The 6,000-nt window shown below is 48.3% G+C and overlaps 3 non-coding genes across 3 annotated transcripts; all 3 read right to left on the reverse strand.

Annotated features, from left to right (window-relative positions):
* Positions 1-33: 33 nt before the first annotated feature.
* LOC136591291 (U2 spliceosomal RNA) lies at positions 34-224 on the reverse strand. The gene has a single exon (XR_010787956.1). It is a non-coding gene; the product is annotated as a U2 spliceosomal RNA (small nuclear RNA).
* Positions 225-2,838: 2,614 nt separating this feature from the next.
* LOC136591292 (U2 spliceosomal RNA) lies at positions 2,839-3,029 on the reverse strand. Its single transcript, XR_010787957.1, has one exon. It is a non-coding gene; the product is annotated as a U2 spliceosomal RNA (small nuclear RNA).
* A 2,607-nt stretch (positions 3,030-5,636) lies between these two features.
* Positions 5,637-5,827, reverse strand: LOC136591293 (U2 spliceosomal RNA). The gene has a single exon (XR_010787958.1). It is a non-coding gene; the product is annotated as a U2 spliceosomal RNA (small nuclear RNA).
* Between the last annotated feature and the right edge of the window lie 173 nt (positions 5,828-6,000).

The raw sequence follows: 6,000 nt of genomic DNA on the forward strand, positions 1-6,000 counted from the left end.
TTGTTTTTCTGCTTTTGGAAACTGCTGTAGGAAAGGGGGTGCACCGGTCCTGGAGGTACTGCAATACCAGGTCAATGCGTGGAGTGGACAGAGCAAGCTCTTTTTCCAGCTCCCTGTTCTAAAAATCCATTTAATATATGGTCCCCAGATAGGGGACGTATCAGATATTAAACTGATAAGAACAGATACTACACTTGATCTTAGCCAAAAGGCCGAGAAGCGATAACCCGAAATGGGTTTCACCTGTAGCCCGGCCCGCCCAACTCCACTTCCAAGGCTTGAGGCAACACGCTCAGCCAGCACTCTGGGCGCACCCACAATGCACCCAGGCAGCTGGGAGAGCTATTAAAACTTTCCATAGCCCCGCCCCACGCCTTCTCAACCGCGCCCAGCCTCACACCCTCAGTCCTTCCTCTTGCACCGTGCTCACGCATCCTAGGCTTGCAGAGCCTGCTGCTGCTGCTACTGCAGGACTCGTCAGCTCCCTACAAAGGATGGTTAAGCCGGCGATGACACTAGAAGCAAGCACTAGTTTGTCTCTGAAGGTGCGTCGGTCGGTCGGTTGGAGGGATCTCTTCGGCCGGCCGCATTTCCAGTGGGGACGGATGGAAACTTTTAACCTAAAATAAGGGAAATTGGCTTCGGCCCCATAGGGCTTTATTGCCTTCCCCTGGGCCAGCATTAGTAGACCCTAGTAAGGAGAATATTAGAGCGGCATGGTCATCCGAAGAACTTAAAAACATACAGCAGGCCTTTTTTGCCCGCCCGCCATACATACATACATACATAACTACAGATTTTATATTTTTTTTTACATATATACATTATATATACACACACACACACACACACACACACACACACACACACACACACACACACACACACACACATCTTAAATCTATCTTTAATCTATATCTACAAAATCTGTAATTTAGAAATAATCCATATCTATATTCTACATAATTAATAATAGATAGATAGATAGATAGATAGATAGATAGATAGATAGACTCACTCACATACATGCATACATACATACATACTGTATGCAATTGAGCCAGGTGTTTGGAAGGCTGACGATGTCACTCCTTTGTGATGTCATCAATTTAGAAGCATTAATACCGGGCTTGGCAGCCATTTCAGTCAGTCTCTGCTGCAGCTGGGAGACGGGAGATGGTCTTTATTTCCACCAAGAAGCTGCAGAACTACCGGTAACTGCATCATTTTTATTTTATTCAATATAGGTTTTATTGGTTTCATGGAGGGGGGGAAACTTTTGCCTTATCTCAAAGCAATGTAAAATTAACTTTGACAATGAAACTTAATAAATCAATTTCGAGTTGAACTATATCATGTTTGTCTGTGATATTTTATAAGGTCTACAAACAGGGGAATGAGGGGAGGGTAAGGGGGGGGTAGGTATCTATGACACGGGAGAAAGAAAAAATAAAACAAAAAGGGGGGGGGGGGCGGGCTCCGGAATTGTTGTTTCTCTTTACGATTGTGGTTTAAACGTGTTACTCACATGTCCCTGTCTGTAACCACTTGGTAAATAGGGGTGAGCTCCGGGCATCTATCCATATCGCCCAGGTGTGATACAATTTATCATAGCCTGACGGCTCATCTGGAAGCCTCATTCTCTCCATACGCTCTATTTCGTGGATCATTGCTATTTTTAGTGGAGTGCATTTTTTATGCAGCACACAAGGGGGAGACAGCGGCCTACCAAAATCGAGTTGGCTGCTGCTGTGGCTTTCTTTTTTTAAAAAAAAGGTAGGTTCCGTTCTTCCATGGTGAGGAATAGGCAGGGAGGTTCGGTTTTTGCCAGCTGGGGAATGCTTATAGGCAAGGCCTTATCCCTGGTGGTGCATGTAACGTCAGACCACGTTTCAGCATTCAGTCAGTCAGTGGCTGACAAACGAGCTCCATGCAAGTTTACATTAAACAGACACATTTCTTTCTTTACTGTATTGACTGCGGTCTGTAATCGAGCGGTTGAACTGTTTCTGTGTCCATGCATTGAATAAAGCAATACATCCTTGTAAAGTAGGCGTCCGTTCGTTGGAGTTCTTTGCTCCCCGAGTGTTGCTCCATCTCTAAACGTTGGCCTGGATCTTCATGGACGAATACTGCCCATCCCACGTGGAGCGTGTATCTCAGCCCGCGTGGAGTGCTGCAGTCCAATGAGGTATTCCGTGCTACATAGCAAGCCTTGGGCCTGTGTGATTGGGGGTCCGCTGCTGTCTGTCCACTCTGAAGCGCGCATCCGGGGCCGGCCGCTTTTCGACTACCAGCGACTGCAGGTCACACACACAGGCTGGTTGGAATGGCCTAGCATTATCCTGATCCGGAGGTGTAACTTGAAGCTGCGGGGCCCCAGTACAAAGTCTGGAACTGGGCCCCCAAACTATAAAGCGTCATTGATAGCATTGGTTTACAATGTGGGGAAGAGAGACTTTATGGGCCCCCTAGGGCTCCGGGCCCCCTGCACATACACCCATGACCCGAATACGTGGAGCATACAGACGCAGGCTGCCAGGATACGCTGTGCCTGCCCGATGTTTCCAACTTGGCTATTAGCGCAGCGGTAGGTACGAACTATAGAGTGCGGCTGCCATATGAACTGGTGTGTGTGTGTGTGTGTGTTTTGCTTCCAGTTGTACCTGTGCTGTGCACACTCTGGCAGACGCAGCTGCTCAGTGGATACAATGTTGCGAGCAGACGGGCTGAGTGTCAATCAAAGTGCTTGGGTGGTAGCAGCAGCCGCCGCCACAGCTGCGCTGCACCTCTTGCTCGTCGGTTTTGTTTTTCTGCTTTTGGAAACTGCTGTAGGAAAGGGGGTGCACCGGTCCTGGAGGTACTGCAATACCAGGTCAATGCGTGGAGTGGACAGAGCAAGCTCTTTTTCCAGCTCCCTGTTCTAAAAATCCATTTAATATATGGTCCCCAGATAGGGGACGTATCAGATATTAAACTGATAAGAACAGATACTACACTTGATCTTAGCCAAAAGGCCGAGAAGCGATAACCCGAAATGGGTTTCACCTGTAGCCCGGCCCGCCCAACTCCACTTCCAAGGCTTGAGGCAACACGCTCAGCCAGCACTCTGGGCGCACCCACAATGCACCCAGGCAGCTGGGAGAGCTATTAAAACTTTCCATAGCCCCGCCCCACGCCTTCTCAACCGCGCCCAGCCTCACACCCTCAGTCCTTCCTCTTGCACCGTGCTCACGCATCCTAGGCTTGCAGAGCCTGCTGCTGCTGCTACTGCAGGACTCGTCAGCTCCCTACAAAGGATGGTTAAGCCGGCGATGACACTAGAAGCAAGCACTAGTTTGTCTCTGAAGGTGCGTCGGTCGGTCGGTTGGAGGGATCTCTTCGGCCGGCCGCATTTCCAGTGGGGACGGATGGAAACTTTTAACCTAAAATAAGGGAAATTGGCTTCGGCCCCATAGGGCTTTATTGCCTTCCCCTGGGCCAGCATTAGTAGACCCTAGTAAGGAGAATATTAGAGCGGCATGGTCATCCGAAGAACTTAAAAACATACAGCAGGCCTTTTTTGCCCGCCCGCCATACATACATACATACATAACTACAGATTTTATATTTTTTTTTACATATATACATTATATATACACACACACACACACACACACACACACACACACACACACACACACACACACACACACACAATCTTAAATCTATCTTTAATCTATATCTACAAAATCTGTAATTTAGAAATAATCCATATCTATATTCTACATAATTAATAAAGATAGATAGATAGATAGATAGATAGATAGACTCACTCACATACATGCATACATACATACATACTGTATGCAATTGAGCCAGGTGTTTGGAAGGCTGACGATGTCACTCCTTTGTGATGTCATCAATTTAGAAGCATTAATACCGGGCTTGGCAGCCATTTCAGTCAGTCTCTGCTGCAGCTGGGAGACGGGAGATGGTCTTTATTTCCACCAAGAAGCTGCAGAACTACCGGTAACTGCATCATTTTTATTTTATTCAATATAGGTTTTATTGGTTTCATGGAGGGGGGGAAACTTTTGCCTTATCTCAAAGCAATGTAAAATTAACTTTGACAATGAAACTTAATAAATCAATTTCGAGTTGAACTATATCATGTTTGTCTGTGATATTTTATAAGGTCTACAAACAGGGGAATGAGGGGAGGGTAAGGGGGGGGTAGGTATCTATGACACGGGAGAAAGAAAAAATAAAACAAAAAGGGGGGGGGGGGGCGGGCTCCGGAATTGTTGTTTCTCTTTACGATTGTGGTTTAAACGTGTTACTCACATGTCCCTGTCTGTAACCACTTGGTAAATAGGGGTGAGCTCCGGGCATCTATCCATATCGCCCAGGTGTGATACAATTTATCATAGCCTGACGGCTCATCTGGAAGCCTCATTCTCTCCATACGCTCTATTTCGTGGATCATTGCTATTTTTAGTGGAGTGCATTTTTTATGCAGCACACAAGGGGGAGACAGCGGCCTACCAAAATCGAGTTGGCTGCTGCTGTGGCTTTCTTTTTTTAAAAAAAAGGTAGGTTCCGTTCTTCCATGGTGAGGAATAGGCAGGGAGGTTCGGTTTTTGCCAGCTGGGGAATGCTTATAGGCAAGGCCTTATCCCTGGTGGTGCATGTAACGTCAGACCACGTTTCAGCATTCAGTCAGTCAGTGGCTGACAAACGAGCTCCATGCAAGTTTACATTAAACAGACACATTTCTTTCTTTACTGTATTGACTGCGGTCTGTAATCGAGCGGTTGAACTGTTTCTGTGTCCATGCATTGAATAAAGCAATACATCCTTGTAAAGTAGGCGTCCGTTCGTTGGAGTTCTTTGCTCCCCGAGTGTTGCTCCATCTCTAAACGTTGGCCTGGATCTTCATGGACGAATACTGCCCATCCCACGTGGAGCGTGTATCTCAGCCCGCGTGGAGTGCTGCAGTCCAATGAGGTATTCCGTGCTACATAGCAAGCCTTGGGCCTGTGTGATTGGGGGTCCGCTGCTGTCTGTCCACTCTGAAGCGCGCATCCGGGGCCGGCCGCTTTTCGACTACCAGCGACTGCAGGTCACACACACAGGCTGGTTGGAATGGCCTAGCATTATCCTGATCCGGAGGTGTAACTTGAAGCTGCGGGGCCCCAGTACAAAGTCTGGAACTGGGCCCCCAAACTATAAAGCGTCATTGATAGCATTGGTTTACAATGTGGGGAAGAGAGACTTTATGGGCCCCCTAGGGCTCCGGGCCCCCTGCACATACACCCATGACCCGAATACGTGGAGCATACAGACGCAGGCTGCCAGGATACGCTGTGCCTGCCCGATGTTTCCAACTTGGCTATTAGCGCAGCGGTAGGTACGAACTATAGAGTGCGGCTGCCATATGAACTGGTGTGTGTGTGTGTGTGTGTTTTGCTTCCAGTTGTACCTGTGCTGTGCACACTCTGGCAGACGCAGCTGCTCAGTGGATACAATGTTGCGAGCAGACGGGCTGAGTGTCAATCAAAGTGCTTGGGTGGTAGCAGCAGCCGCCGCCACAGCTGCGCTGCACCTCTTGCTCGTCGGTTTTGTTTTTCTGCTTTTGGAAACTGCTGTAGGAAAGGGGGTGCACCGGTCCTGGAGGTACTGCAATACCAGGTCAATGCGTGGAGTGGACAGAGCAAGCTCTTTTTCCAGCTCCCTGTTCTAAAAATCCATTTAATATATGGTCCCCAGATAGGGGACGTATCAGATATTAAACTGATAAGAACAGATACTACACTTGATCTTAGCCAAAAGGCCGAGAAGCGATAACCCGAAATGGGTTTCACCTGTAGCCCGGCCCGCCCAACTCCACTTCCAAGGCTTGAGGCAACACGCTCAGCCAGCACTCTGGGCGCACCCACAATGCACCCAGGCAGCTGGGAGAGCTATTAAAACTTTCCATAGCCCCGCCCCACGCCTTCTCAACCGCGCCCAGCCTCA

This window comes from Eleutherodactylus coqui, unplaced genomic scaffold (genome assembly GCF_035609145.1).
Source record: "Eleutherodactylus coqui strain aEleCoq1 unplaced genomic scaffold, aEleCoq1.hap1 HAP1_SCAFFOLD_827, whole genome shotgun sequence".
Lineage (NCBI taxonomy): Eukaryota > Metazoa > Chordata > Amphibia > Anura > Eleutherodactylidae > Eleutherodactylus > Eleutherodactylus coqui.